This window comes from Diabrotica undecimpunctata, unplaced genomic scaffold (assembly GCF_040954645.1).
Source record: "Diabrotica undecimpunctata isolate CICGRU unplaced genomic scaffold, icDiaUnde3 ctg00003482.1, whole genome shotgun sequence".
Classification (NCBI taxonomy): domain Eukaryota; kingdom Metazoa; phylum Arthropoda; class Insecta; order Coleoptera; family Chrysomelidae; genus Diabrotica; species Diabrotica undecimpunctata.
This window is the reverse complement of record NW_027314673.1, coordinates 1-11,119: the sequence shown is the minus strand read 5'-3', so window position 1 is coordinate 11,119 and position 11,119 is coordinate 1. Positions and strand designations below refer to the sequence as shown.

General features: G+C 29.7%; 1 long non-coding RNA gene across 1 annotated transcript; it reads right to left on the bottom strand.

Annotated features, from left to right (window-relative positions):
• Positions 1–1,546: 1,546 nt before the first annotated feature.
• Positions 1,547–10,846, bottom strand: LOC140432274 (uncharacterized). The gene is made up of 3 exons (XR_011949782.1): positions 9,556–10,846; positions 7,636–7,861; positions 1,547–1,686 (listed from the first exon to the last, which is right to left on the bottom strand). It is a non-coding gene; the product is annotated as an uncharacterized lncRNA (long non-coding RNA).
• Between the last annotated feature and the right edge of the window lie 273 nt (positions 10,847–11,119).

Below are 11,119 nucleotides of genomic sequence, written 5' to 3'. Positions count from 1 at the left end.
ACGCGCTATCTCAGAGTTTGCACAAAGTCAAATCGACCTGAGAATCTGAAGGTAGACAACCATACCTACGAATATGCCTCCACCTTTTGAGAATATTTGAGCGCAAAATATCAAGAAAGATATTTAGACCAACACATTTTAGAGTTGGTAGAGAATAAAAATGAACCATGAATTGATGCAAAACATAGATATCGTTAGATCTGTAAAGTCACAAAGACTAAACTGGCTTGACCACTCAAGAAAGAATACCAGATAATTGAGCTAGAATAGATAATGAAAGTAATCTAGAGATGAAAACCTAGAGATGAAAGTATCTGATAGGGCCGAATGGAAGAACATTGTTAAGCAGGCCAAGACCCACAAAGTGTTGTAATACCATTAGAAGTAAACTAAGATTACACAAACAAGTTTTGTGGCAAAGGTATTTATTTGGCTAATAAATAAAATGCGTAAAAAAACTATTTTAATATCGAGTGGATACCAACTTTTGCAACATTTACAGTCTCTACACTTTAGGCATGGTCTCTATTAGGGATATAGTGAATATTCGCATCCTCAATTGCAGAACTTTCGAATCAATTTGGACACCACAATACTCTAAGCAGACTTTCATGCTCCTGCAGATGCAGATGTCGCACACTTGATATATAAATTGCCTATTACCTCAAATTTAAAAATTCCCGCCAATGATGTCATGTAATGTAGAGCTTTGCACATGTAGAAAATTAAGTTTCTTTCGTCTTCTATGCAGTGGTGGCACACTCAAGATAGATATAAGCTTTACCTGTTTTTCAGATATTCTGAATTTACCAAGTGTCCAAAATCGCCTACTATTTCCAAAAAAGTTAAATGCCAAAACAGTAACATTTAGACTGAATGTATGCCCAACAAAGTACCCCTAGAAATAACGAATTTAGGGACTATTTCTGGTATAACCGGAAATAGCACATGTTCAAAGGATTTTGATGGAAACCATCAAGACACGAAAGCTGAAAGGAGAAGAATCTCATAGTTACATAACTTGAGGGAATGGTACGGATGCACATCAATCAAACTATTCAGAGGCAGCATCTAAGATCAGAATAGCCATGATGATTGCCAACCTCCGTCGCGAAGATGGCACATAAAGAAGAAGAAAGGATTTTCATTAAAAAGTTCACTATCGAAAACTTCTGCTCCTAAAATTTTCAGATCTCGAATCGTTTTTAGTTGTTTTTTAAATTTGTGTTAAAATAAAAGACATCAGCATTGTCAGTGACGACACATATCTAGCAATGTCCGCTTGTAATTAGCATTCAATTTATATTTGAGAGTAAATAATACAATTTAATTCTAACTTAATGCAATAAAAAAATCTCAAACACAAATGACAATTTCAGTTTCTTTTGTCAAATTTAAGTATATTTCTCTTGTGTAAAATTGGTTGTATTTCAAATAATCACAACCAAGCTGGCAGGCAACATAATTCAAATCTACTCTTTTTAGCTTTTGAACACATAAGGTAGATACATTTAAAAATTCATAATATATTGGTAAACTTACCTCATTTTTGATAACACTCTTTTTGTACTGGAATTTTTTGGTTACAACTTGGATCATATCATTATTACATAGTTTTCTACTGTTTCTTACAATAATATTATTAACTTTTATGGGATTGCACTCTGAATGATTGGTAATTGTAGTCTGAAAAAAATATACACATTTTAAAACAACTTATACAGTTTTCATTGCGGCAAAAAATCAGTATGAAAATAATGAATATTAGCAAATCCTAACAAGTTTGAAATCATTGTGAATTAAGCAAGATAAGTGATAAGTTATACAAATAAAAAACAAATGCATTGTAAGTTGTACCAGCAAAATAACGAATTAAGCAATCCTGAATTATGAACACCCAACCACAGCTTGTAAACACAATAAAATTAAGGGGAATTTTATATTTGGAACATATAATGCTACATGAGATGTATAAGCAACGACAATTCATAATAGAAAGGAAAATACATAGGAGAAGAGACATAAACAGAAATAAAAATTGTATCTCAAAAACATGGAACTACTCTATCCCATCATATGCATTTGCTGCGTAATGGCTGACCTCAAACAAGAAGGAACCTAGGAAGAAGAAGGTGTTTGACTACAAATATCTTTTCCAGGCTTTGATGATTTCATTTTATAATTCTATAGCATATTTTTAATGTGAAAAAGTCATCTCTTTCTTGTACACCTAATGAATATTAAATACATTATGCACTTTATCAGAATCTTTAGGAGATTTGATGACACAGCTGTTTTTGTGTCATTAACAAAAAACAAAAATGGAAACATACATGTAGGTTATATATATATATATATATATATATATATATATATATATATATATATACATATATATATATATATATATATATATATATACATACATATATATATATATATATATATATATATATATATATATATTAAGAGCTATTGATAGATTATTGTTAGGACCATTAAACCCTATTCCTAATCATTCGTGTGGTTTTGACACATCAGTAAATGTGAGGAAATCATATGACTTTAACAATAACTTAAAGAAGTCAAACCTATGACAGTAAAACAAGAAAGTAAAATTATATCAATGCAAATTACTATTCATTAATGCAATATACTAGAAAAATAACTATATTAGAAAGAAGATAAGACTACACAACTCAATATAATAAGAAGAATGACCAAAGGAAAGGAAGGAAAGCAAATATCAATAAGTTTTTTTCAGATTAAAAATTCAGTAGACCAAGGTGATGAAAACTATTTACTTCATATTTAGTAGCATATTTCTGAAAACAGATGAATACATGACACACTTACCTTATGTAATACCAAATGTTATGTACAAATAAGATAGTTATTGAAAAGAAAGTGGTGGGTTTATAGGTTTCTTTCTATTTATAGTAAATTTTTAGGAAAAAATACTGAACTAAAAAAATTCATTTTATTATCATTTTTGTTATGATAATATGCTGATTCTGATCATTTAATTTATAATTTAATCATCAGAAAACTAGATGATCTATTAAACCAGTTAGAATTAGTTGATTATTGAATGTTTCTCAAACATAAAAACAAAACCACTAATGACTAACAAACAAAAACTAGTAACATTACTAAAAGCAGAACTTATTTCTTTAATATACGAGGACCAATCAATAATTTTATAAATTTCATTAATTATTCAATGAAAAAGGGAACAAGATGACAGCTGGATCTGAAGTTTTATGTGCTCTCAATGTGAATATGAAATTTGCAAAAAGTTGACAGTTATATTGTTCTTGGCTTTATAAAGGCTGTTCTGACCTTTTAAATAAAAATTTTAACAAACAGAAATTATTGGAAAAAGACAAAAAAAAAACACACATGGGTTTGCAACAATTGTAAAGTTAAAAAAACAACATGCTTAAATTAAATATAAATGTGCAAAGGAAGTTAATGGTAGATATAAATAAATGCACTCTGATGTAGGGATGCGTAATGTTTATCGATGATTGAAAAACATTGATGTTGAATGCTTGATGGTTGATGTTTTGCCATTGATATTTATATATTCATTAACATCAATGGTAACACACTTAAAGTTACCCGGTAAATTCCAGCAACAAAACAGGATAAAAGGAAAGCTGCTATCAAAACTGTTATTTTTACAAGATAGTGATAAGCAATAGAGTAGAGTAAATTTTTATTTGCATAAATTTTTAAACATAATTGAGCAAATAACGTCACATTATTAATTACAGATTAAAAAAATATATATTGACATCACACATTTAAAATATATTAAGATTACAAATTAAACATGCTGATCATGATAAGCCAGGTACTCCGCCACAGTATAGGGCTCAATGTCAACTAGGTGTTGAAAAACCTTTCTTTTAAAAGCTCTATAGTGTGTTTCCTGTTGAATGTCAGATGGTAGACTATTATAAAATTTAACACATGTATACAAAGGACTTCTCTCTGTTATAGACAATCTGTGAAGTGGCAAATTCAAATTAAGGCTTCTTGTATTATATTCATGATTGGGAAGCTGGTGACAAAACAAAGAAAAATTTTTAAAAAGGAACATAATACATTCAAATATATAGATGGCTGAGAAAGTGAGTATATTGAGTGATTTGAATCTGCCTCTACAGGATTCTCCCGCCTTCAATCCTAAGATCACACGGACTTCCTTTTTTTGGACTATACAGACAGTTGAGCTATCTACTGCAGCACCCCAGAAGATTACTCCATATCGCATAACAGAATAAAAGTTTGCATAATATACTGATAGTAAAATCCCCTGGTCTAGATAGCTCTTTAACACTCTTAATGAGTAGCAGGTTCTATTCAGTTTTTTGTTGTATTTTGTATTTGTTCCCCCCAATTCAGATTTTGGTCAATACGAATACCAAGAAATTTAACTGATCTAGCAGGTTCTGTGTTTTGTGATAGAAAATTAATTGTATATGGAAACTGTTCTCGTGACTGGCTGGTTCTAAAGTAGACAAAAACTGTCTTATCAGGATTAAGCAACAACCGATTTCCACTGAACCACTGTTCAGCCTTGCTTAGAATTTGCTCTGCCACTGTGAGGAGTGTTTTCCCAGAAAAGCACATTTGAGTCATCAGCGAAATTTACAAGGTTTGAGGAACTACTAACCACCGCATTTGGAAGATTGTTTATGTAGACTAAAAAGAGAAAAGGCCCCAGGACACTCCCCTGTGGTATGCCTAATTTTAAATTGATAGGATCAGTGTAAACCTTGCATCCCCTTTTCTGCAGGCATACCTTTTGCGACCTATCTGTGAGAAATGATTTTATCCATTTTAATACCGGTCCCTGTATTCCATAAAAATCTAATTTTTGTAATAAAAGAACATAATCTAGGCTATCGAAAGCCTTAGACAGGTCCAAAAAAGCACCTAGTGTTTTCATCTTTGCCTTCAGTTTTTCTAAAATTTTTGATATAAAATCATAGGTAGCTGTCTCAACAGATCTCCCTGCGAGAAAACCATGCTGTGAACTACTAAATAAGTTGTTTGTAGTAAAAAAGTTTTGTAGTCTGAAATATATTTTATCCATTTTAATACCGGTCCCTGTATTCCATAAAAATCTAATTTTTGTAATAAAAGAACATAATCTAGGCTATCGAAAGCCTTAGACAGGTCCAAAAAAGCACCTAGTGTTTTCATCTTTGCCTTCAGTTTTTCTAAAATTTTTGATATAAAATCATAGGTAGCTGTCTCAACAGATCTCCCTGCGAGAAAACCATGCTGTGAACTACTAAATAAGTTGTTTGTAGTAAAAAAGTTTTGTAGTCTGAAATATATTGCTTTTTCGAATATTTTTTTATTATTTCGAATATTGGAGCTTATAATTTTAATATATTACTTATTTGTTTTTTTTTTCTAATAATTTGGTTGTGTTTAAGATATCTATCAAGGAATAATTTTTAATTGTTTAATATTAGGTTAAGATTACACAGTTACACCACATTTTTCAGCAATTAAATCATGTTTATATAATACTTTTGTATTATATAAACAGTGTAAAACAGTAATGTTTCTATAACATCGATATTTTCTTTTCGAAATAACGTTACTACCGATGTTCAGGTTCAATGTTACCATTGATGCTCAACATCAATAATTTTTACCGATGCTGCATCCCTATCTGAAGAAACTGCTGCATTTATGTTAATCAAATAATCCAAAATATTTTTGGAAATGCTCAGTAATATTCATAAAACAAATAATTTTGCCAGTAGTAAGAATCTACATATAGAAAATCAGCAATTTCAAGGGACATAGCATAACTTGTCTGCTGTTCACTTTTCTAGTATATAAAATTATTCAGACTTCCAAATTCATATATTTAACTTTAACAGTCACACAACAATGGGTATAAAAACCTTTAAGTTTGCGAGGTGTTTAAAATCCAAGACCAACCCTTTAACATGTTAAAGCAAGACTGCCGGAGGCACTATGTAGCTGAGTTTGCCATCTGAATGCAAAGTGTTCACACAAAATCTCTGCAATACTCGTAGAGAGTAATGTTAAGGGTGGTTGGATATGTTAAAAGAAATAATTGTTAAGATGAATTTCTAAGATTTATTGCATTTAAACTTAACATTAACATGGAGAATTAACATAGGAATTGCTTAATTCATTTATTGAGAGTTGCCATCTACAGCCCATATAGAGACATCATCTCACGCTCAGCAACCCCATTGGGAGTCTTACATTGCCATGCAGGGTATCTGCTTATTTGCTAATAGCTACAAGTGACTAAATATGTTGGTAAAAACCCTTAAAATGGTGCAAAATTTGTTAATTATTACATATTTGTTAAAACATTGGTGTGACATTAAAGTTATGTATTGAGAGTTGCTTCTAGAGTGCATACAGATACATTGTCTCAGGCTCAGCAACCTCACTGGGAATCTTATGTTGCCATGCAGAGTATCTACTAATAACTTTAACATCACACCAAGTTTTTAACAAAGATGTAATAATTAACAAATTTTGTACCTACCAGTTGAGTTTTTACCTACATATTTAGTTGGCTTGTCTCATGTACACTTAGAAAATGCACTGATGATAGATTAATAAGTTCAAAAACATCCAGTGTGATGTAGCCCAAAAGGGTCTTTTTAATTATATACCTTTTACAAAGGATTTTTAAATTAAACTGATCACTCCTAAACCACCAACCATAACATTACGACAGCTAGGCAGGCGACTTTTGTTAAAAAAGGTTGTATTCATACCCACAAGCTGAAACTTGTTTTAATCAATAGATTATGATGCCAATATGACAATGTTTAAAAGTTTACCAAAAATTTTCCATGGCAACCTATTTATTTATAACAATTTTTAAACAATTATAAAATAATTACTTTTTCGCTTCAAAACAACTTTAATGTTCAAAACAAATTGATTATTTCTTATCCATAAGCTAAATCTTGTTTTAATCAAAAGAATATAATACAACATGAAAGTAAAAAGTTTATCCAGGAACCTGCTTATTTATAACAAATTTTCAACAAATAAAAAATTTCAAAAGTATATCAATTCAAATCAAAATGATTGAATCAAAACTACTTGACTTGAGCTTTTATCTCATATTTCTTGTTTGGCTAAAATTGGCTTTTTATAGTATTTTTAATTATTTATTTGTGTTTTAGCTTTAAAAAAAATCGCAATGATTTTTGTCTTAAAATAATCCAAATTATTTAAAAAAGTGGTTTTGAAGTGCAAAATTGTTATAAATAAACAGGTACTTTTTAAACATAGCATATAGGACACTAAAATAATCAAACAAAAACAAAATATGATGTATATAACTGACATGAGTATAGCCAAATATAGTGCAAAGTGCAATATAAAGATGCTTCCTTGCAATCTACATTCTTATAATAATAAATTATTGTTAACATTAATTAATATTATAGGGAAATTGGAAATATACTAAGACTTATCTTCTATGGATAATAAATCTGATTATAGTTATATTAACAGTAACAAAAATAAGAGGATTGTATGTTGATATTTGGTTGAAAATTGATAAAAACATGTTTGATTAAAACTTAATCTAAAAAGAATTCTTACCGTTCCATTATCATAGACATCTATGATACAATGAATAAGTTCTATCCGAGTATCAGGAATTTTTATTCTTACATCCGCGTCTACATCTGTACCAATAGTGGTTTCTCCTTCAGAAAGGGGATATAAAGCTCCGTTCTCGCCGGTTTTCTTAAAAAACAGCAAAAACCCATTTCGTCCATTTGGTGAGTCCATCTTGACTCCACTTCTCGTTATATTTTACCTAAAACTATTCTTACTTTAAAGTTTGTAAGAAACAAATTGAAATAAAACAAACATCTATAAACAGCATCAAATTTGATCTCATTGGTGATTGGTGCTAAAACAAGTACAGAATGGGAAACAAACGAAACATTTGTTTATTTCCGAAAGTCACCGAATTGACCATAGGCGGAGAGGTAGCAAATTTATTTTGGTATCCGAATTTAAACATCTTACATAATGTATTATAAAATATAATTTCTCACAGCAATTCTTACAAAATAAAAACATGGTTGCTCGAATACCACAAAGAATAAATGTTTTATTAAAAATGATATGTGTATAATATTAAAAAAAATTAAAAAAATTAGTTTTGTTTTCTGTCGACCATGTAAGAATGTAACAAGTACACATTTGTATAATTTCTTCAAACATGGATGTATCAGCGTAATATATAGCTATAAACACGTATAGTATTTTTGACTATTTTTTGTCGATTTTCAAGCACAGACGAAAAACAATCTTAAAACCATATTGTATATTATTTGGACTGTAATTTACTTAAAAAATGTGTCGCATACCTAGGATAATGTAAAATAAAACTTTCATAGAGAAACGCTCCAACGTACTAACTAAAATTAGGAATTATGCTAAAGACACAGAAAATGATATAAATATAATTTAAGTAACTGATATACAACTAAGGAATTGTGTTTCCGAATATGACAAAATAACGAAAAACCCATGAATGTCAAAATTAGAAAGCAGTATTAAGCTATGACATATTCACACATATCATAAAATCACACAATAGTGAGTTCATGGAAATAGTCAGAGATGAAAGTAAAGAAAAAATGAATGGAAGATAAACGGGTTGCATCTTGGGTAGGGATCAAAACTAAGACAATAATGCGAATAATTCTAGGGTTACATGTTTTCGAGTTAATCATTTCCACATTTGTAGGCCACTTACATTGTATTCCATACGTATGTTCGTTTATTTTGTAAATATAAACTATCCTTGGTACAAAAAAAATTGTTACAATACGCAATGGAACAGATTTTTGAGGAAATTGATATCATAAACTTATAATAATACATACCTATGTATTTAAATAACTTTATTATAGATTATTACACCTTATTATAAAATAGTGTTGACGCCTATGAAAACAATTAAAAATTCAATCAAGTAGGCCATGACACTTGACAAACAAAATGTCAATAATTTTACAATAACAGATTATGTTAGCAAAATATGGACTATTTTTGATAAAAGAAGGCTTTTTAATTCCATAAAATCAATAAAACTGTTCCGATACTATTTTTAAAGTAAGTCATGAATTTTTCAACTAAATATTACCGTTATCACAGAAATTACATTAGAGGTTAGCCATAGGGTTAGTTAATAAAACTTTTGTCACGAACTGTACAAATGTTCTAGCAAGTTCTAGTTACAGTAACCGATTATAACGAAAAGTAGATCCATAAAAAAATCTAAAAGAATCAATTAAAAGTGTGAAAAATGCATTATACGATATGAAATCCATAAAAAATCCTTTATTATTAACATTCAGACGTCAAAAATATCACAATTAAGATGCAGCTCTTATCTTTGTTTTAACCGCCAAAATCATACAAAATAGAAAACAAACTTGAATATCATGTATTATTTTATGTTTACTTTTATATTTAATAAATTTTCATTTTCAGGAAACTTACCCAAACAAAAGAATTACATATCTCACAAAAAAACTAACAAAAACCGTTAAAAACACTGAATTATAAAACACTGGATGACACTTCCAAGGTAACTTCGCGTATAATAACAAGAATAACTGCCGTTTTAAAAACCAAGCCACGCGTTGGGTTGATTGTAAAGCGCATGCACCAAAAAGAAAATTTTCCAGGATCGATACATATTGTGAAAATTAATAAAATGATTTTAATTTATTTTAAGTAAGCAAAATTTTCATTGTTGTGTACATTCTTAGAGAACAAAACGATTTAGTAGACATAAAATATTTTAAAATTAAAGATATTAGATCGAATTGTATTAGGGGAAGATACTCGATATCCATTGGTCTATTCAAAAAATTCCGTTTATGGAAAAGAGATGATGCTAATTTAAAAACATAAAATTATTGAAACCTATTTTACGCAAGCTAAATTTGTTTGTGTAATGAATGTCTACAGATACTTAAATTTAGAAGACGAAAACTTGATAAACAATTATAATTTTAGTATAAATAGTTGTATTGCTCCGGTGGGGGTATCTACTCGATCCTGATTGGTCCATTCAAAACTTTCAGTTTGTCAAGAATGTTTAACTTTTTAGATTCAAAATTGGTTCCCAAGGTTGTTTGTAGAACACCAGCAACTGATAATTATGAAGTTGATAATCTTATAAGCAATAAATACACCGATAAAATACGCGGTTTTATATCTTATTCAGCTATTAAACCACCTGTGGAGGTAGAATTTGAATTTATTTGCCCTGTCAATATACATTATATTATTATAAATACAACGGTTGGAAATCAAAAATGTTCTGGAATAGAATTACTTGCAAAGAAGCAAAACTCTGATTATATTTCACTAGGAAAATGCATTTATGAAAATTCCGGTATAGTATTTTGTAATAGTAGAAAATATTCAAACACACAATTACCTCCAAACTGTGATACCAGCTTTCACTTGGCATTTTTTAAGTCTCATACTTTCCAACATTTTTTAAACGCTCAAAGTATTAAAATAATAATATTTCGTACTGAAAAGTCGGTACCTTGTATTGGATCTGTAGAAGTGTGGGGTATTCCTTCAAAAACTTGTTCAAAGCTTACTGTAAACACTATCGGCAAACTTGCAACTGGTAGTAAGAGAGAAATAAGCGGTTCCACTTCGGAATCTATTTCTGAGGAATTTCAAATCCCTGAAGATTTTAAAGATGATTTGACATATGAATTAATGACAATTCCTATGACATTACCTAGTGGTAAGACTATCGATCAATCTACATACTCTGAGATAGCGCGTAGTGAGAAATCTTTTGGCAGAAAACCTTGTGATCCTTTTACCGGTATTAAATTTAATGAAACTCTTAAGCCAGTGATAAATGTTGGTTTAAAAAGTAGGATAGATATGTTTGTGTTACAAAATTCACATAGATCTGAACTGTTTCATCATAAAAGAACTCTAGGAGGTACAAGTAACAATGATTTTATTAATACGAAAAAAAGGACCTACTACAGCGACGATAATGACCTAGAAACTCTGAGATAGCGCG